Here is a 23507-nt window from a genome sequence, read left to right as displayed (position 1 = left end):
TGTGGAGTTTGCATGTTCTCCCCGTGTCCGGCTTCCTCCCATAGTACAAATACATGCAGTCAGGTTAATTAGAGTGTGTGCCCTGTGATGGACTGTGAACTGGACCCACCGCGACCCTGAATAGGATAAAACAGGGAATTTCAAGAGAGAAAATGAATGAATAGATGTTGGGAAACACTGGGCTCAAGGCAGAAACACCCTGGTCAAGGTGCCAACCGATTACAGGGCTAAAGGCCACTCCCAACAGGCATAGCTAATCATGTGTGTAGACACCAGTACCAATCTCAGCGATGGTGGACTGAAGTAACAGACCACTGCACTACCCGAGCACCCCGCTCTATTCATGTTTACTTTAATGCCTCAGTGATGCTCTTGTTCTTTTAAACATGTTACAGCTTGCCTGAATGTTTATTTATTAATTTTTTTTATTAGGATTTATTAGGATCATGTTTTACACACTTACATTCATGACTTAACAGGTAGTTACCGGTTACACACGATTCATCAGTTCATGTCTTTAACGTCAAACACAGTCATGGACAATTTTGTATCTCCTGTTAATCTCACTTGGCATGTCTTTGGACTGTGGGAGGAAACCCATACAGATACAGGGAGAACATGCCAACTCCACACAGAAAGGACCCGGACCTAGAGTTTTCCATCTGAGCTGTTGGCTTCACTCTTACCTTTGTTTTCATTAGACTGAGGCCACATTGCAAGATCTTGGACCTGTCCGGGAACAATAGTCTGTGATTCCATGAATTTATTTAAGGTGTTTAAAGTAGCCACGTTTACATGCAGCCTGATAATCTGTTAATAATCCAACTAACTGCTCAGTCGGAATAGAACACGTCCTTATTTACACCTCAGTCAGAATAGAACACGTCCACTACTGTAGTTTATTTTGTTAGATTTAAGAGTGCTGCAGTAATAAAACCTGTGTCTAGTGTAATTAAACCCAATTATAACATAAATCTGGTTAATTAATTGATTAAGCAAGTAAAAGGGCAATTCCTTGTTGACAGATTTATTCATGTAAAATAAATAAAATGATCAAATGATTATCTTGTGTTTACTAGGCTCCTATTGTTTTAATTTAATTCAAAAGAAGAAGGTTGACATGTGTGTGACACTATTCTATTCTATTCTATTCTATTCTATTCTATTCTATTCTATTCTATTCTATTCTATTCTATTCTATTCTATTCTATTATATTATATTATATTATTATATTATACAAAACTGACACTTCCTGGACAAGGCAACAATCTATCGCAGGGCTAAAGGCCTTCACAAAGACATAACCAATCATGTCTGTGTAGATGCCAGGCTGGCCATTAGCATCGGTGAACTTTAAACCGGGATTTCAGCTGAGATGGGCTAATGTAATAGGCCGCTGCAGTGTATGATAATAATAATGATGATGATTATAATAATAATAATAATAATAATAATAACAATAATAATAATGATAATAATAATAATAATAATAGTAATAATAACAATAATAATAATAATAGCAATAATAATAATAATAACAATATTAATAATAATAGCAATAATAATAATACTAATAATAACCACAGTAATAATAATAATAATAAAAGTAATAATAATAATAATAATAACAGTAATAATAATAATAATAACAGTAATAATAATAATAATAATAAGAAGAAGAATGATAATAAAAGCAATTATAATAATAATAATAACAACAATAATATTAATAATAATAGTAATAATAATAATGATAATAATAATAACAATATATTAATAATAATAATAGTAATAATAATAATAACAATAATAGTAATAATAATAATAACAATAATAATAATAATAGTAATAATAATAGTAATAATAATAATAATAACAACAATAATAATGATAATAATAATAATAATAATAATAGAAAGGTCCGGATCCTTTCTGTGTGGAGTTTGCATGTTCTCCCCGTGTCTGTGTGGGTTTCCTCCAGGTGCTCTGGTTTCCTCCTACAGTCCAAAAACAGGCAGTCAGGTTAACTGGAGATGTTAAATTGCCCTATAGGTGTGTGTGTGTGCCCTGTGATGGACTGGCAACTGTCTGGGGTGTTTCCCACCTTTTGTCCAGTGAATTGGACCCACCGAGACCCTGAATAGGATAAAGTGGTGGTAAATGAATGAATAATAGTTGTTATTATTATTATTATTAGCATTATTTTTTATATGAGACGTCATAAGTCTCACATATACACTCTCATGCTCTGTATCTGCTCTGCGCAAACCATTTTTATTCAATTCCAGTAAACGCAGACGTTTCTCTATCACCAGTCCCATCACATTTCTATCAGCTGCCGTGATGGTTCCTCCTCTCTCCGGGGATGCTCGGACCACTAGCATCACTTCTGCTTTCCTGCTACATCAGCCTTCAAAAGCAAAAAAAATAATTAAATGCTTGAATACAAACTGATGGATTGACTGAAGAGTTGGACTTTGTGATATCACCTCTCTCTCTCTCTCTCTCTCTCTCTCTCATGCTCACACTCTCTCTGTACTCGGGCTTTATCAATTCTTCCACAGCTTCTGGTTCCAGGCCGGTGTGTTTTCGGTGAGCTAGCCAGAGCACTGGAGCATTTAGAGAATTGTAATGATTGTACGTGTACAGCACAGACTCTGAAATCCTGACACCTGAAGTAGGGATACAAGAAGTCCTCAAAATAAAAAAATAAATAAATAAAACATACACTAATAACCCAGGCGGAGCTTTATTTCATTCTGAAGCAGAAGCCGTCGTCACCCTGCACCTAATCAGCAATGCAGTGGTCTCTTGCTAAAAGGCTGCCGTGTTCCTTCAAATTAGATTTGCACCACAGCACTAATTATTTTCTTTTCACGTTGGTGCTGTAATGCAGCCCCTTTTATGCTAATCATTTCCTGAAAAATGGTTTAAGGTCGGGTTAAAATGCCCGCCGGAGTAAAGGATATACCCGCACGGCGGGTGGATAATAATGACAGCACCAGCCCTCGCTGTTCGATTTGTCCTGAGATTAAAAATACATCGAGGGGACCTGCGTAAATAATTGACGTTTAATGCTGAGGGGATAAAAGAGGGGGCGCTTTTCCAAAATCCTGGATTGTCCTGCGCTGAAAAGAGTTTCAGAACATGCATTAGTGCATCCTCTGTGCGCCGTTTGTTTGTTTGTTTATTTATTAGGATTTTAACGTCATATTTTACACTTTGGTTACATTCATGACAGGAACGGTAGTTACTCATTACACAAGATTCATCAGTTTACAAGTTTATATCGAACACAGTCATGGACAATTCAGTGTCTCCGATTCACCTCACTTGCACGTCTTTGTACTGTGGGAGGAAACCGGAGCTCCCGGAGGAAACCCACATGGACACGGGGAGAACATGCAAACCACACAGAAAGGACCCGGACGGCCCCACCTGGGGATCGAACCCAGGACCTTCTTGCTGTGAGGCAACAGTGCTACCCACCGAGCCACCGTGCCACCCCGCCACCCCCTCTGTGCGCCGTATCATCCCCGGGGTCCATCCTGCTGACCGCGTCTATCTCCAGCCCCTTATGCCTCGTTCACACCACACGATTTTCACTCGCTGACTGGTCGACACTAGATGTGGCAGCTCGGAGGCAACTCAGCAAAAAATATCTAGCATGTTAAATATCTGGACCTGTCGGCGACTCTAAATCAAACCATAATACCCACATTGCATTGCAAAAAATATTTAATTGACTTCAAACTCACTACAGAACAGACAATCCCTGCTGGTCGTGTTGCCAAATCCACTCCTTCACCCAGATTTATTTATTTTTCCTGCTTTGCTTTTACGCTACATATCAATGCACAAAAGAGATGTTCACAAGTCACAAAATACGAGTCTGAGTCAAGTCACGAGTCTGTAGGCTAGAGTCCGAGTCAAGTCACGAGTCTTTATAATCTACACAAAACATATATTGGAAATGTAGCATAGAAACAAATAAATAATCTGTAAATTCCGATAAAAAAAACAATAGATTAGCGACTGTATTTAGCCGTTTTACTTCGTGCCTTTACTTTTCTGTTCATTGTGTAAATGAATGTAATTTCTGTAACAAGAAGGTTCCAGTTAAAATCTTCAACTGATACGTTTTGTTTTCATTGCAAAACAAAAGCGCTCGATAAATCACGGCACAGCGGCCAAAATCCCAAACACAGCAAAAAAATAATCATAACCGCTGCTTACCTTAGCTTCTGTTCTTCCAAATGCTATTACATTTGTAAGCGTGCGTCCCATTTGTAAATGTGCTTATAATTAAAAAACTCCAAACTTTTCCCGGTTGTGAAGTAAAACACGAACTCGTTAGAAAGCCAATCAAGTGTTTCATTGACAATCATCTGTGTGACGCAAACTGAATAAATACAAATAACAGCACTTCTTACTAACAATTACAATCAGAAGCTCTGATTGGTTCAGAAAGCAGTTCTTAAAATCATTAGCGCCAATTCTATAGGAGCGTTCCATTTACCCCAGCTGTTCCAGTGAAGTGCACTATGTAGGGTATTCCACCATTTTAAGTGAGATTCAGATCCAAAGGTAACGAAAATGTTCAAATGAAGTGAACTTCAAACTGTGTAGGGAGTAGGGAGCAATGCTTTATCACTACACCGAAAGCTGGCTGGAACATTTACCCATTGCGTGCGTTGCGGGTTAAGACGGCCGGAGCGTTATTAGAGAGCAGAATATATATAATAACAACATATATATATATATATATATATATATATATATATATATATATATATATATAGACAGATAGATAGATAGATAGATAGATAGATAGATAGATAGATAGATAGATGATAGATAGATAGATAGATAGATAGATAGATAGATAGATAGATAGATAGATAGATAGATAGATTGATAGATGATAGATAGATAGATAGATAGATAGATAGATAGATAGATGATAGATAGATAGATAGATAGATAGATAGATAGATAGATAGATAGATAGATAGATAGATAGATAGATAGATAGATAGATAGAGATATATAATTGTCACACGCCACTAATGTTAACACATGCTGATGCTAGCGACTCTTGTTGTTTATGAGTCATTTTTTTGCGAGTCATGAGTCGAGTTCGAGTCATTTGAAACGAGTCCGAGTTGAGTCTGAAGTCGCCGTGCGTGCGACTTACATTCAACTCGGACTTGAGTCCCCATCTCTGGCGCACAAACAACTTTTATCGCTCGCTTCTTGTTGGCATGCATTTCTGGACGTGGTATCGTTAAACCCCTTCGTCACTTTGTGTGTTTTCATGACAACGTAGATTGGGCTCGTCTGAGATTCATCCTGGTGATAGATGGTGTAGTGTGTCACCCCCTATTGTTGATCAGTCGTGTAGTGTGAACTGTACAGCCATCTGAACACCCTGAAAGTTGTGTAGTGTGAATTTGGCATAACACGTGCAGGGACATCCACACTATCAGAATAACGAGTTTACCGCCACGACGTGTAAAACGAGCACCATCAGGACTAGAAAACCACCCAGAAGATGCCTGGAAAACTACTCAGAAGCAACACTACGGTGATCTCATCTGTCCATTTTCTAACTCTTCTGCTGGTCCGTCTCTGTTGCCCCAGCTCGAATCCCTCTCTGAAATCATCTCACCTCGTCGATACCTTTCACTCACGTTTTAGTCGCACTTTCAGACCCAGATCGAATCTATTCCATGTTTTAATGGTCCAGAGGAAGATATCATTTCGTTTCTGCCGTTTCTGCAGCTACGTTTCCTGGAACCTCCGCCTGTTTAATCGCTTTTATCTCCTTAAACTCTTCATGTCATTTTGAACGATTCCAAGTGGTATTCCGTAAACAATTCGACTTTTTAATAAGACAGGAAAGTAGAAGAAGCACTTTAAAAGGACGTGTAACACACAATAAAATCACAATACGATTGTGCAGTTGTTGAATAGTGATAAAGACTGTACACACACACACATATATATATACATATATAGTATATACTGTATATATATGTATATATATATATATATATATATACTGTATATAGGACAGTGGTAGCTCAAGTGGTTAAAGTACTGGACTAGTAATCAGAAGGTTGCTGGCTCAATATACACCGAGTACGCATAACATCATGAGCACTGACAGATGAAGTGAATAACACTGATTATCTCTTCATCACGGCACCTGTTAGTGGGGGGGATATATTAGGCAGCAAGTGACATTTTATCCTCAAAGTTGATGTTAGAAGCAGGAAAAATGGACGAGCGTGAGGATTTGAGCGAGTTTGACGAGAACCAGATTGTGATGGCTAGACGACTGGGTCAGAGCATCTCCAAAACTGCAGCTCTTGTGGGGTGTTCCCGGTCTGCAGTGGTCAGTATCTATCACAAGTAGTCCAAGTGATGTGCTGGACAAACAAGTCCGATCCATCCTTAACAGGAGTTAAAGGATCTGCTGCTGACATCTTGGTGCCAGATACCACAGCACACCTTCAGGGGTCTAGTGGAGTCCAGGCCTCGACGGGTCAGGGCTGTTTTGGCAGCAAAAAGTGGAACCAACAATCAATATTAGGAAGGTGATCATAATGTTATGCCTGATTGGTGTATATATCTCATTATTACACCTTAACATTTAATTTCTCTGCATCTAATCGGTATAGAAATCAGACTGACATATCACTGGAACGCTTGGTCGCTCGGTTTCCCTTTTTTTTGTGTCATCATGATGAAATGAGAGGTACTAGAGTTGATTGCTTCCTTAAAAAGTGGTTGTGTTTAATTTTGAATGACCTTTAAATGACATTAAAATTCAATCACAACATAATTTATGGACCAGACCTGAATTAGGCGGCATTAAAAAAATTGTGTGAAGGGTGCTCGGGTGGTGCGGGGGTTAAAGTACACTAGATCACTAATGCTAAGATCTGGGGTAGATACTGGGTTAGAATTCGTGCAGGACTATCGGCCAGACGGGCGTCTGCACGGACATGATTGGCTGAAACAGCCTGGCCATTGGGAGGCGCACTTGTCACTCGGTGCAGGAAGAGCGTCCGGGGTACAAACTGAGCCAAGATTCTGTATGAGAGTCGAGCGTCTGAACAGATATTAATTCTGTTTGAGTGAAATTAAAATATTTATTGTTTTTCATTCATATTTATTCTGACATTCATGTATCGTTCTCTGTCTTACATAATTCTAATTCCAGAGATGAGCTAGTGTGTTATACAGCATGAAAAGTCCACGTTAAGCAAAATATGTCTTAGTGACACTGATCTGAAATAATAATAACTTTAATTCTATTACGTTTCAATGTTAGAATATTTGCAATGTGAATCGAATCAAAGTTAAAATGACTGATGGAGGGATTTTCATGCCTAATGCAGCTCTCTGTAGTAGCTGGTAAACAGTCTGATGGTCTCAGATGCCTCAGGAGGCGAAGATCTCAATGTACTTTTCTGCATTAATGCTGCATCACAGAAGTGTAAATGACCTTTACCAAGGGCACTGACACACCCCCATACCATGACAGACCCTGGTACTGACACACCCCCATACCATGACAGACCCTGGTACTGACACACCCTCATACTATGACAGACCCTGGTACTGACACACCCTCATACTATGACAGACCCTGGTACTGACACACCCCATACCATGACAGACCCTGGTACTGACACACCCCCATACCATGACAGACCCTGGTACTGACACACCCCCATACCATGACAGACCCTGGTACTGACACACCCCATACCATGACACACCCTGGTACTGACACACCACATACCATGACACACCCTGGTACTGACACACCCCATACTATGACACACCCTGGTACTGACACACCCCATACCATGACAGACCCTGGTACTGACACACCCCATACCATGACAGACCCTGGTACTGACACACCCCCATACCATGACAGACCCTGGTACTGACACACCCCATACCATGACAGACACTGGTACTGACACACCCCATACCATGACAGACCCTGGTACTGACACACCCCATACCATGACAGACCCTGGTACTGACACTCCCCATACCATGACAGACCCTGGCACTGACACACCCCCATACCATGACAGACCCTGGTACTGACACACCCCCATACCATGACAGACCCTGGTACTGACACACCCCATACTATGACACACCCTGGTACTGACACACCCCATACCATGACAGACCCTGGTACTGACACACCCCATACCATGACAGACCCTGGCGCTGACACACCGCCATACCATGACAGACCCTGGTACTGACACACCCCCATACCATGACAGACCCTGGTACTGACACACCCCATACCATGACAGACACTGGTACTGACACACCCCATACCATGACAGACCCTGGTACTGACACACCCCATACCATGACAGACCCTGGTACTGACACTCCCCATACCATGACAGACCCTGGCACTGACACACCCCCATACCATGACAGACCCTGGTACTGACACACCCCCATACCATGACAGACCCTGGTACTGACACACCCCATACTATGACACACCCTGGTACTGACACACCCCATACCATGACAGACCCTGGTACTGACACACCCCATACCATGACAGACCCTGGCGCTGACACACCGCCATACCATGACAGACCCTGGTACTGACACACCCCATACCATGACAGACCCTGGTAATGACACACCCCATACCATGACAGACCCTGGCACTGACACACCCCCATACCATGACACACCCTGGTACTGACACACCCCATACCATGACAGACCCTGGTACAGACACACCCCATACCATGACAGACCCTGGTACTGACACACCCCATACCATGACATACCCTGGCACTGACACACCCTCATACCATGACAGACCCTGGTACTGACACACCCCATACCATGACAGACCCTGGTACTGACACACCCCATACCATGACAGACCCTGGTACTGACACACCCCCATACCATGACAGACCCTGGTACTTACACACCCTCATACCATGACAGACCCTGGTACTGACACACCCCATACCATGACAGACCCTGGTACTGACACACCCTCATACCATGACAGACCCTGGTACTGACACACCCCCATACCATGACAGACCCTGGTACTGACACACCCTCATACCATGACAGACCCTGGTACTGACACACCCCATACCATGACAGACCCTGGTACTGACACACCCCATACCATGACACCCCCTGGCACTGACACACCCCCATACCATGACAGACCCTGGTACTGACACACCCCCATACCATGACAGACCCTGGTACTGACACACCCCATACCATGACAGACCCTGGTACTGACACACCCCATACCATGACAGACCCTAGCACTGACACACCCCATACCATGAAAGACCCTGGTACTGACACACCCCATACCATGACAGACCCTGGTACTGACACACCCCATACCATGACAGACCCTGGTACTGACACACCCCATACCATGACACACCCTGGCACTGACACACCCTCATACCATGACAGACCCTGGTACTGACACACCCCATACCATGACAGACCCTGGTACTGACACACCCTATACCATGACACACCCTGGTACTGACACACCCCATACCATGACAGACCCTGGTACTGACACACCCCATACCATGACAGACCCTGGTACTGACACACCCCCATATCATGACAGACCCTGGTACTGACACTCCCCATACCATGACACACCCTGGTACTGACACACCCCCATACCATGACAGACCCTGGTACTGACACACCCCATACCATGACACACCCTGGTACTGACACACCCCATACCATGACACACCCTGGTACTGACACACCCCCATACCATGACAGACCCTGGTACTGACACACCCCATACCATGACAGACCCTGGAACTGACACACCTCATACCATGACACACCCTGGTACTGACACACCTCATACCATGACAGACCCTGGTACTGACACACCTCATACCATGACAGACCCTGGTACTGACACTCCCCATACCATGACAGACCCTGACTTTTGGACTTGTTGCTGATAACAGTCTAGAATGTCCTTTTTGTCTTTGGACACGCCATCCATTTTTTTCCAAAAAAAGACCTGGAATGCTGATTCATCTGACCACAATACACGTTTCCACTGTGTGATGATCCATTCTAGATGCCTCCGAGCCCAGAGAAGTCGACGCTGCTTCTGGACATGGTTAACATAATGCTTCTTTTTTGCACAGTAAAGTTTTAAGTATCATTTGTGCAGTAACTCTGTATTGTAGAGCTCGATAAAGGTTTGAAAAACTAATCCCTCACCCATGTGGTTATATCAGCTATTGTTGAGTGGTGGTTCTTGATGCGGCGCCGTCTGAGGGATGGAAGATCACGAGTGTTCAGATTAAACCTGCACCCTTGGCCTTTACGCACTGAAATTCCTTCTGGTTCCTTGAATGGTTTAATGATATTCTGCACTGTAGAATCTGTATATTCTGCACAATCATTTTTTCACACATTTGTTGATAAACTGAAGATCATCTTTACTCATCAGAGACTCTCAGCCTTTCCTGGATGCTGCTTTTGTACCAAACCATGATTACAATCACCTGTTTGGAATCACATCCTTATTTAGTGTTTTAACCTCATTACTAGCTTGAAATTGCCCCTGTCCCAACTTTTTTTGGAATGTGTTGCAGGTCTGAAATGTCTCAGGTTCATCCTGTCTGACATCAAATAAAAGTCAAAGTAAATGTAAGAAACTCTGTGTTTTTATTTTATTTGCATTTTCCATACCGTCCCAACTTTTTCTGATTTGGGGTTATACATTAACCATTGTTATGCATATTTAAAGAAATCACACAAATTTTAGTCAATTGTTGAATTCATACTGGAGAATTTAAGAAAAAAAAGTTGCGTCATGCAGTGTTGGTACTGCACGGCACTAGAGTTTCAAACACTGTCTGAGAGAAGTTTGGCATGTTTCCCAATGGATGTGTGGAACTAATTCAACTAGTCTGGTTTCTTCTCACCTCCTAAAACATGCAAAAGGTGGATTGGCTGCTTTAAATTGCCCCAGGCTGAAGACGGCTTAATACTTTACAAGGCCACGGTCACTAAGGGTCACTAATGGTTACGGTACTGGACTAGGTCACTGGTTAAAGCCCCACCACTGCCAGGTTGCTGCTGTTGGGCCCTTGAGCAAGGCCCTTAACCCTCAATTGCTTGGACTGTATGGTGTCACAGTACTGTAAGTCGCTTTGGATAAAAGCGTTTGCTAAATACTGAAAATGTAAATGTAAATAAGGCAGGTTATTTAGACGCTCTACTTATACAGAGATTGCATTACGTCACCACAGTTTAAGCTTACTAAGCTAACACAGTTAGCCTCAGGAGATTCTGGCTGAGGTGGCACAACCCGCTAGCACGCCAGCTAACGTCTCCCTCCGTGTACTGAAAGCAGTTAAACTGTCCCTGACGAGCCCGAATTTACAAATAAACGACACTTGTGCATCTTTATAAAGATTAAACATCAATGAGAATTTATTTACATGTGAAAAGAACTCGGTTAGTTGCTCCGCATTATTTGTCCGCCATATTTGGCCTTTTTTTTGTGAGAAAAGTCGTGCCACAATGAATGCTGGGATTGCCTTCAGCGCTGAGTAAGCGTCGGACGCTCCCTCGTTTTTCAGTCAGATCATCACTCAGAATTAAGGCGCCTCAGTAGGAGCATTTTAAGGGATCTAAGAATTTAGACACGCCCTCTTCTCAGGAGTGTAGGATGACGTAAAATGCACCAGTGTAAAAAGATCGAGAGGTTTCAGACAGATCCACCGTGACCTGATCAGGATTATGTGGTTCTTAAATAGTAACAAATAAATATAATGTTTTAATGAGTAGATACAGGACGTGCTTGTGTAAGCGATTGACCAATCGCTGCTCTAACACATCACCTACAGTGTAAATGATTCAGAATGCTCATGTTTTGGCTCTGGTTCTAAATGGTTCACTTGGCTGCGTCTCTCAGTTTGATCGTTTTCTGATAGATGGTTGTGCTACATAAAGTTCGGCTCGTTTTACTCCGCAGTGGCAGCGGCGCCGTAACTGAATTAGCACTGTGTTAAGACGCTTGTGTGAGGATCTCAGTTACATAACACAGTATGGAGATTAAATAAATGTACCTGGAGCTAGTTCCTTTCACATTACTCTTATTGGGTCCGTGCAGTTCATTAATCAATGCGACGGTACTGATTTACAGATGCTGGTCACGCCAGGCCAAACTGTAGGAGAATTTACAGTTAGAATGAAGTTTTTAGTAACCCTCGGAACTAAGATGATGTGAAAGTACCTGGTGGTACACCTCAAATCAGAAAAAAGTTGGGACAGTATGGAAAATGCAAATAAAATAAAAACACAGTTTCTTAAATTTACTTTGACTTTCATGTGATGTCAGACAGGATGAATCTGAGATATTTCATGTTTTATCTGATCAACTTCATTTCATTTATTAATAAACATCCATTCCTGCATTTCAGACCTGCAACACATTCCAAAAAAAGTTGAGAAGGGGGCAATTTAGGGCTAGTAATGAGGTGAAAAAACTAAATAATGATGTGATTCCAAACAGGAGATGTGAACAGGTGATTGTAATCATGGTTTGGTACAAAAGCAGCATCCAGGAAAGGCTGAGAGTCTCTGATGAGTAAAGATGATCAGAGGATCCAGTTTATCAACAAATGTGTGAGAAAATGATTGAAATGTTTAAAAACAATGAACCTAAAGAAAGATTGGAGGGGATTTGCATGTTTCTCCCTCTACAGTGCAGAATATCATTAAATGATTCAAGGAATCGGGAGGAATTTCAGTGCGTAAAAGCCAAGGGGTCAGGTTTAATCTAATTGCCCGTTATCTTTAATCCCTCAGACGGCGCCGCATCAAGAACCGCCACTCAACAATAGCTGATATAACCACATGGGTGAGGGATTAGTTTATCAAACCTTTATCAAGCTCTACAATACAGAGTTACTGCACAAATGTTACTTAAAACTTTACTGTGCAAAAACGAAGCCTCATGTTAACCATGTTCAGAAGCGGCGTCGACTTCTCTGGGCTCGGAGGCATATAGGATGGACCATCACACAGTGAAAACGTGTATTGTGGTCAGATGAATCAGCATTCCAGCTCTTTTTTTTGGAAAAAATGGACACTGTGTGCTCCAGACCAAAGACGAAAAGGATCCAGACGGTTATCAGCAACAAGTCCAAAAGCCAGGGTCTGTCATGGTATGGGGGTGTGTCAGTGCCAGGGTCTGTCATGGTATGGGGGTGTGTCAGTGCCAGGGTCTGTCATGGTATGGGGGTGTGTCAGTGCCAGGGTCTCTCATGGTATGGGGCTGTGTCAGTGCCAGGGTCTGTCATGGTATGGGGTGTGTCAGTGCCAGGGTCTCTCATGGTATGGGGGTGTGTCAGTGCCAGGGTCTGTCATGGTATGGGGGTGTGTCAGTGCCAGGGTCTCTCATGGTATGGGGCTGTGTCAGTGCCAGGGTCTGTCATGGTATGGGGTGTGTCAGTGCCAGGGTCTCTCATGGTATGGGGGTGTGTCAGTGCCAGGGTCTGTCATGGTATGGGGGTGTGTCAGTACCAGGGTGTGTCATGGTATGGGGGTGTGTCAGTACCAGGGTCTCTCATGGTATGGGGTGTGTCAGTGCCAGGGTCTGTCATGGTATGGGGCTGTGTCAGTACCAGGGTCTGTCATGGTATGGGGTGTGTCAGTGCCAGGGTCTGTCATGGTATGGGGTGTGTCAGTACCAGGGTCTGTCATGGTATGGGGTGTGTCAGTACCAGGGTCTGTCATGGTATGGGGTGTGTCAGTACCAGGGTCTGTCATGGTATGGGGTGTGTCAGTACCAGGGTCTGTCATGGTATGGAGTGTGTCAGTACCAGGGTCTGTCATGGTATGGGGGTGTGTCAGTGCCCTTGGTAAAGGTCATTTACACTTCTGTGATGGTGCGGAGAATTTTGAAAAAAAATATTTGACAACGATGACCCCGTACTGTTGCACATCTTAAGACGTGTTTGCAGGAAGAACGAGACAAAATAAAAGCTGAAACACTAAATCACTTGGTCTCCTCGGTGCCAAAACCTCTTTTAAGTGGTGAAAAGGAATGGCGACATTACAAAGTGGTAAATGCTTTACTGTCCCAACTTTTTTTGGAATGTTTTGCAGGCCTAAAATGCAGGAATGGATGTTTAATAATAAATGAAATGAAGTTGAGCAGATAAAACATGAAATATCTCAGGTTCATCCTGTCTGACATCAAATAAAAGATAAAATATAATATATAAATTGCAGGGAACGTCAGGGAACGCACAGCAAAGTTAAACCATTTGTTAGGTTTCGTTCAGGCCCTCGTGTGTGTGTGTGTGAGAGTGTGTAAGGATGTGTAGATGGGGGGAGATGTAACCACCTGGATCACTACAATATCAGACTGTAAGGAAAAGCATATTAGACCCCTGCAGAGCGAACATCATTCCGAATCCATCGGCATGGTTTTAATTGTAATGGAAATGAGATTTGTGCGCGCGAGGAGCTGCTGTGGGAGGCTTTGTACGACTGTCACATCTCCTGATGAGTTAATGCATAGCCTCCACAGAGCAGGAGCCTGTGATGAGCCGCAGCAGCCAACAATGCCTTCAGAGTCCCAATACCGCCATAGAAAGTGCGCAACCACCGACTACAACCGATGCCGCGCAACGACTTTTGTTTCTGACGCAGTCTGTCAGTCAGTCTGTCCGCCTCTGTGGCTTTTTAAACATACTGTATGCTCTATATAGCCGAAAGTATGTGGACATTTCAACTTTGTGGGAACAGTTCAGAAAACTCCCTTTCTCATTCTAGGTCCACAAAGAAGACATTCAAAGACCAGAACTCAATCTTATTGTTTGTTTGTTTGTTTGTTTGAGTAACCAGTCACAAATTCTCACAGACACACCTAAAAGTCTTGTAGAAAGCCTTCCCAGAGGAGTGGAGGCTGTTTTAGCTGCAATTACCTTCATTCTAGTTATTCATCTACATAGTTATGTACAGTACATTGCACATCTGTTACTGCAAATGATACTTTCATAATAGTTATATTACACCTATCTATCTATCTATCTATCTATCTATCTATCTATCTATCTATCTATCTATCTATCTATCTATCTATCTATCTATCTATCTACCTACCTACCTACCTACCTACCTACCTACCTACCTACCTACCTATCTATCTATCTATCTATCTATCTATCTATCTATCTATCTATCTATCTATCTATCTATCTATATGACTGTCTATCTACCTGTCTGTCTGCCTGTCTATCTATCTATCGATCGATCTCTCTATCTATCTGTCCATACATTTATCTAGCTGTCTGTCTGTCTGTCTGTCTGTCTGTCTGTCTGTCTGTCTATCTATCTGTCTGTCTGTCTGTCTGTCTGTCTATCTGCCTGTCTATCTATCTATCTATCTATCTATCTATCTATCTATCTATCTATCTGTTCGTCTGTCTCTCTCTGTCTGTCTGTCTGTCTGTCTGTCTGTCTGTCTGTCTGTCTGTCTGCCTGCCTGCCTGCCTGCCTATCTATCTATCTATCTATCTATCTATCTATCTATCTATCTATCTATCTATCTATCTATCTATCTATCTATCTATCTATCTATCTATCTATCTATCCATCGATCTGCCTGCCTGCCTGCCTGCCTATCTATCTATCTGTCTGTCTGTCTGTCTGTCTGTCTGTCTGTCTGTCTGTCTATCTATCTATCTATCTATCTATCTATCTATCTATCTATCTATCTATCTATCTATCTATCTATCTATCTATCTATCTATCTATCTATCTATCTATCATCTATCTATCTATCCATCGATCTGCCTGCCTGCCTGCCTGCCTGCCTATCTATCTATCTATCTATCTATCTATCTATCTATCTATCTATCTATCTATCTATCTATCTATCTGTCTGTCTGTCTGTCTGTCTGTCTGTCTGTCTGTCTGTCTGTCTGTCTGTCTGTCTGTCTGTCTATCTATCTATCTATCTATCTATCTATCTATCTATCTATCTATCATCTATCTATCTATCTATCTATCTATCTATCTATCTATCTATCTATCTATCTATCTATCTATCTATCTATCTATCTGCCTGCCTGCCTGCCTGCATGCCTATCTGTCTGTCTGTCTGTCTGTCTGTCTGTCTGCCTGCCTGCCTGCCTACCTACCTACCTACCTACCTACCTACCTACCTACCTACCTATCTATCTATCTATCTATCTATCTATCTATCTATCTATCTATCTATCTATCTATCTATCTATCTATCTATCTATCTATCTATCTATCTATCTATCTATCTATCAGTGTGGTCAGGCGTCCACATTTTTGACCACATTGTGTACCTATGAAAGATTGCGCAACAAACTGTCCCTTTATAGAAAACTGTCCTTCACCAAGTCACATGTTCTAAAAGCTCTCTAGCTTTCTTTATTTGAGAACTGGGTTGTCGCAGACATTTACATTTTTGGCATTTAACAGACCATTTTATCCAAGTGACTTACAGTAGTGTGACAGTATATTATTCAAGCAATTGAAGGTTAAGGACCTTGCTCAAGGGCCCAACAATGACCACCTGGCAGTGGTGAGGCTTGAACCAGGAACCTTTTAAATACTAGTCCAGTACGTTACACGTTATTCTACAGCTGTCCCTGTATGACGGGCGGAATTTGGCCACCTCTTTTATTTGTGACTGTCTTCTATTTTGTTTAGTTTTTAGCCACAAAATTAATCTACGTTGGATTCAATGTTTGCTTTCTATTGTTTTCCATTCTTGCAGGTGTGTGGATTCGGAGCCACGTTCCACTCCATTTCATATTTAAAGAGAGATATTTCTTTCTATGTTTAATTATATTCAAATTTATATCTATTTAAAATTTCATCAAAATGCAATGTGAAAAATTATAACAATAAAAAATAACTAATAAAAATATGATTAAGGCTCTACCGATTCACGGCTGTAAATATCATGTCAGGAACCTGAACCGTTTCCCATGTAATATGCAATTTGCTGCAAACTTTAAAGTTTGTGTTTAGCGATTTAATGTTTTTCATTCGTGTAGCGTTCAAGTGCCTCAGGTTTACTGGTTAATCTGCACTTTGAGGTGTCCAATCTCTACTTTCAACTATTAAGGAAGCTGTGTAGTGTATTGTAGCTTCTATTTATTCTATCATTCAGTTTGTGAGTGTAATTTAATGACTGATGTGAAATTTGGCTCTTTTCTTTATAAATCTGTGAAATCAGTGAAGTTTGAAAAACAAGGATCGTTATAAAAAATTAAGTAGTGCTTTTATATATATATATATATTAGGGCTGTCACGCGATAATTTTTTTTAATCGAGATTAATCGCGATTAAAGAACAAAATTAATCGTGATTAATCTCAATTAATCGCACGCTAATAACTAAGCAAAATTTGAACAGTTATGCACATTTTTATTGCAAAAATATATTTACCAATACAAACATTCATAAAATATGATAAAATTTATTTTAGACAGCACATTATTTGACAAAAGTGAGGATCTTTTCCTGTTCATAAATCTGACACTGAAAACAGGTGCACCAACCATACAACCCCCCCCCCCCTCCCCCAGTTACGCCCCTGTGCATCTTGTATAATGTCATGTAGACCCACATCGTTAACTGTGTTAAAGCGTTTATACCAGTGGTGTCCAAACTTTTTTCGAGGAGGGCCAGATTTGATTCGAGGAGGGCCAGATTTGATCATGTAAAAGTGCCTGAGGGCCAACAGTCCATGGCATACATAACCATAACACAAACGAGAAAAAAGAAATTCATATTAAACAATCCTTGACATTTTGCTTAAGTTTTCTGGCTAACTCAGAAATCATGCTTTTCAAAATATTATGATCTAATATAAGGCATCAATAAAGCATCAAAACACAGATATGATTATTTCATAGATCTATTAAGAAAACCTTTTAATACTGTGTTTGTGCAGAAAAGTGACAGGGAAATACTGTTCTACATCACCATTAAAACACCTATAAATACCTGAAACAATCAAGTTATAAGACATTATCTATAAGTTATTGACTGTAGCTATAAAAAAAAAGTGTTAATTAATACAGTCCATGTAAACGCTTAGTCCATATAAATATCAGATACAAATGTGTTTTTAAAAAACTACAAACATCACAAATATAAATCATGTTTATAACCATGTGATAGAATAACCTGAATAAACTGTAGAGATGAAACATCACACAGAGTTTCACTTCTTACCGCAGGGGGAGCAGGCGGAGCTACACAGTTTTGATGGACAGGTCTAGCAGCCAATGGAGATACTCGTTACAAAGATTTCATTCATCTTTTCATCAACACGTAAAAAAAGTGAAACCCGCTTAAAGTAGATTTTCATCGGACAGCGACGATAATTGATTACTTTTTCTGTTTCAACAATTTAAGACAGAAGATGCGGGCCGTATAAAACCCGATCGCGGACCTGCAGTGATGGCATAGTTACCTTGAAAAAGTAATCTGATTACTGATTACTCCTTTAAAAAGTAACTTAGTTACTTTATGGATTACTTGATTTTAAAAGTAACTAAGTTAGATTACTTTATTAGTTATATAATGCGGTCCGCTAATGTATCCCATAATGCAACTGGAGCTGCGTAGGCGATTGAAGCGGAATAAGAAACAAGAAAGACGCGGAAAACGGCGTCCTCTGTTCACAAGTGTAAGTAAGATAAATAAAAAATTTTTTTTTAAAGACAAATAAATAACAAAAAGACGATAAATATTCTACATTTTGGCGAGTGGGGTTTGTAATGAGTCTGTAACTATGGTGATATTACGTCATCACGTCCTCACGTCATCACTTGACGTTGGTAAGATGTACTTCTTTACCAGCCGAGTAGTGCATACTTCCTCCAATCTAGTACGTACTCTGTAAGTATGCGATTCTGGACGCAGCCCGTGACTTAATTGTTGCATAGGACAGACGTCACTCCCCGAGACGCAAGAAGAAAGCAAAAATATATCTTTTTACTAAGGAAAATGACAAAAATAGTAACGCACAGTAACTTGGATAAGTAACTTTAATCTGATTACTGGATTGGAAATAGTAACGCATTAGATTACTCGTTACTGAAAAATGTGGTCAGATTAGAGTAACGCGTTACTAAGTTACTGACCATCAGTGCGGACCTGCCTGCTTTATACAGTATATTATGATCCATTTAACAGCAGTGTTTGTAAAGTTCCGTGTACAGTTCATGCGCTTTACATCCTAATTCATCTGAAATACAGTTCATTACCACAGAGACACACATGTATGCGGCACAAACAGCCAAATAAAAATAGTTCGATTAAAAATGTTAATCTTGATTCATTTTTTTTATCGCGATTAAAATTGTAACGTGTTAATCGCGTTAAGACAGCCCTAATATACAGTATATATATATATATATATATATAATAATTTAATTTGGGTAAGAAGCTGCTGTATGCCACTCTGGTTAAAGACCATACTGCAGTGATTAATTCAGTGTTGCGTTGCCCCACAGTCTCGTTTCACCTGGCGTTGCCCCGGCTGTCGGCATGTGGGTCGAGCAATTATATCAGGCATTATGGTGAGTGCAAAAGGCTAACAATAATCAATGCAGGACACTGAGGAGACTGGAGATATTGCTCATTATAAATGACTCGGGCCTGTGCTGTGTCACAGCCTCCCCGGAGATTGCCAATAATCAAAGAGCCAGCAGAAATACATCCACGCCGCCCAGCAAACTTTAATCTGGCTCCTTAATTGAGACATTAGTGTGAGAACGTTGGAGAAGGCTTTCGCAAACACTTTCAATTTGTATAATGTTCCAGCGATGTTTTAGGGCCAATTTCCCACGCTCGGGTTGTTCGTGCAGCAAATAAAAAGCAAACATGGCCAAGACAGAATGGAAATGCGTGTGGAAAATACACGTGATGTACGTTTCCTATCCCCCGTCTTTGCTGGGATGCGTCGGATGTACTGTAATTTCCTCATTGTGCATCTGTGTGGCGCTGAAGTTGGCAGCATGTTGCCGCATTAATCTTTAAACAGCGCTGAATGAATACAGCCTGCATAATCATTCCGCCCGAGCCTCGCCGCCCCACCCCGCCTCACTCTCTCATCGCGCAGGACGGGAATAAACCAGACAATATCAGGGGATTAGCGCTGACCTTTGTAGTTCTGACATTCACCAATTTTACTTAATTAACGCCGAGCAGCCTGCCTCTGACCTTTTGTCATGCGAGCTGTCACTGGAAACCTTTCTGTTGACTTGAATAGGAATGCTATTTGTTAAAATAATCAGCGGACGGCCGGCCCACGCAAGCCTCTCCGTCCGCACAATGGGCCACGTCCGTTACGAGGAGGCCGCCGACAGATATCACCTCCCTTCGTTAAGCATTAGACTTATTTCACCTGTGGATCCGCGTTTCCATGAAGCCTGGAGAGGGAATGCTGACGTGGTCTGGAACGACAGCTTATTTGTGTACGAGGGTTTGAAAATGAGCTAAACGTGTGTGTCCGTGTGTGAGATGATCATCGCCGATCCCGAAATGTGATTGTATTTCCGACTGATTTGACAGAACGTGCCGCGGCGAGGAAAATACGCCAGCTTCTGGCCGATGGCTCGGCATCAGGATTTCAATTAAGTCTGTTAAATACAGCTGGAAATCGCTGATCACGACCCCATTGTTCACAGAGCTGTAAGATAATGGAGAGAATTTACTGATTTCCTTTTGCTTTGTTTTGTTTTTTCAGTGTGGAAGGCATGGAGGAACCGGGCTTTGCTGGGTAATGTACTGTGTAAGCAAGGGAAATGGCATTGTTAAAGAGAGCTCATGTAACGGTAATATCCTGTCTAAATTGAATTTGGAGAACAATCAGAGCCATTAGGCCCCACACTGAGTGAGATGGAGACAGATTGCGTCCTGCGCTTCTTAAAAGAGTTATGCTTTCCCTGCATCGAAACATCAGATTGACTTTAATGTCGTTAATGCATGAGCGTCGAGGGGACATGAGGGGTCCCACAATTTTGAGATTTTTGGGGACATGTGATACGAGTGACAGTTAAACACGTGGACGTGGAAATCACATGACAGGTGTGTATAGACACATCACCTGAATTACCTGAACATCTGTACATAATATTATGAACAAATTTAGAGAAATCAGTACAGGTAGGGCAAGTCCTGAAGCCAATGTTAAATGTGCATTACCTTTGAGCCCTGGGTTGTGGGAGGAAACCGAAGCTCCCGGAGGAAACCCACACAAACACAGGGCGAACATACAAACTCCACACACAAAGAACCTGGACCGCTCCACCTAGGAATCGAAGCGACCCTGGGACCAAGTGAGGCAACAGTTTGCTTGTTTATTAGGATTTTAACGTCATGTTTTACACTTTGGTTACATTTATAACAGGAACGGTAGTTGCTCATTACACAAGATTCATCAGTTCACAAGGTTATATCAAACACAGTCATGGGAGGAAACCCACACAGATACGGGGAGAACATGCAAACTCCACACAGAAAGGACCCGAACCCACCTGGGGATCAAACCCAGGACCTTCTTGCTGTGACGCGACAGTGCTACCCACCAAGCCACCGTGCCACCCCAACTAATGTGACACTAGCAGTTATATTGTTATATAGTCAATGACAATGTAAAATTGCATACATGGCATTTATTCATTCATTGTCTGTTTTATTTTTAGTCATTGTATATAAAATACAACGTATACGTGTAATCATGGTTTGGTACAAAAGCAGCATCCAGGAAAGGCTGAGTCTTCGATGAGCAAAGATGATCAGAGGATCCAGTTTATCAACAAATGTGTGAGAAAATGATTGAAATGTTTAAAAACAATGAACCTCAAAGAAAGATTGGAAGGGATTTGCATATTTCTCCCTCTACAGTGCAGAATATCATTAAACCATTCAAGGCATCAGGAGGAATTTCAGTGCATAAAGGCCAAGGGTGCAAGCTTAAGCCGGTAATCTTCCATCCGTCAGACGGCACTGCATCAAGAATATCAACAATAGCTGATATAACCACATGGGTGAGGGATTAGTTTATCAAACCTTTATCAAGCTCTACAATACAGAGTTACTGCACAAATGATACTTAAAACTTTACTGTGCAAAAAATAAGCCTCATGTTAATCATGTCCAGAAGCGGCGTCGACATCTCTGGGCTCTGAGGCATCTAGGATGGACCATCTCACACTGGAAACGTGTATTGTGGTCAGATGAATCAGCATTCCAGGTCTTTTTTGGAAAAAATTGACCGTGTGCTCCGGACCAAAGTCCAAAAGGGTCTGTCATGGTATGGGGGGGGTGTCAGTGCCCTTGGCAAAGGTCAGTAACACTTCTGTGATGCAGCATTAATACAGAAAAGTACATTGAAATCTTAGAGCAACATGTGCTGCCTTCAAGACGTCGTCTTTTCCAGGGACGTCCAGCATTTTTCAACAAGTCGATGCAAAACCACCTGCTGCACACATTTTAAAGGCGTGGCTGAGGAAGAAGAGGGTACGGGTACTGGACTGGCCTGCCTGCAGTCCTGACCTGTCCCCAATAGAGAACGTGTGAAGAATTTTGAAACTGAAAAATTGGACAGCGACGACCCCATACTGTTAAACATCTTAAGACGTGTTTGCAGGAAGAACGAGACAAAATAAAAGCTGAAACACTAAATCACTTGGTCTCCTCGGTGCCAAAACCTCTTTTAAGTGGTGAAAAGGAACGGCGACATTACAAAGTGGTAAATGCTTTACTGTCCCAACTTTTTTTTTAGAATGTGCTGCAGGTCTGAAATGCAGGAATGGATGTTTATTAAAAAATAAAATGAAGTTGAGCAGATAAAACATGAAATATCTCAGGTTCATCCTGTCTGACATCAAATAAAAGTCATTGTAAGAAACTCTGTGTTTTTATTATTTGCTTTTTCCATGCTGTCCCAACTTTTACTGATTTGTGGTACGATATGTTGAAATGGTATCTTTAAATGATGGAATGTCTTTCTGTGTTACTGCATTGCTGCATTTCTGACTATGTGTGGCGGTATGTTTTCTTCTTTCTCGTACAGTTAGCGACTGTGAAGTGCCCCTCCTCTCCCGGCTGAATTTCTGTGTGATTGTGAACATGTCCTTATCTTTGGGTAATGAGCTGCTGCCGTTGATGTGTCCCTGTCTTCCCTCAGCACCTCGTGCTCTTTCCTCACGCTCCCCCCTCCTCTAAGAATTGCGACAGGGGGCTGCTAAACTGGCTTTTTCATCCTATTTGCTCATTATCGCGCCGGGTTCATTGCCAATAATAAAGATTTTTTTTTGGGCCACAATACTTTTGAATTTGGAGGAAATTACATTGAGCAACGGGGAGCCTGTGGCTCTAAATGTTT

The sequence above is a fragment of the Trichomycterus rosablanca genome, chromosome 3 (genome assembly GCF_030014385.1).
Source record: "Trichomycterus rosablanca isolate fTriRos1 chromosome 3, fTriRos1.hap1, whole genome shotgun sequence".
Lineage (NCBI taxonomy): Eukaryota > Metazoa > Chordata > Actinopteri > Siluriformes > Trichomycteridae > Trichomycterus > Trichomycterus rosablanca.
Note: the sequence above shows the minus strand (reverse complement) of the source record.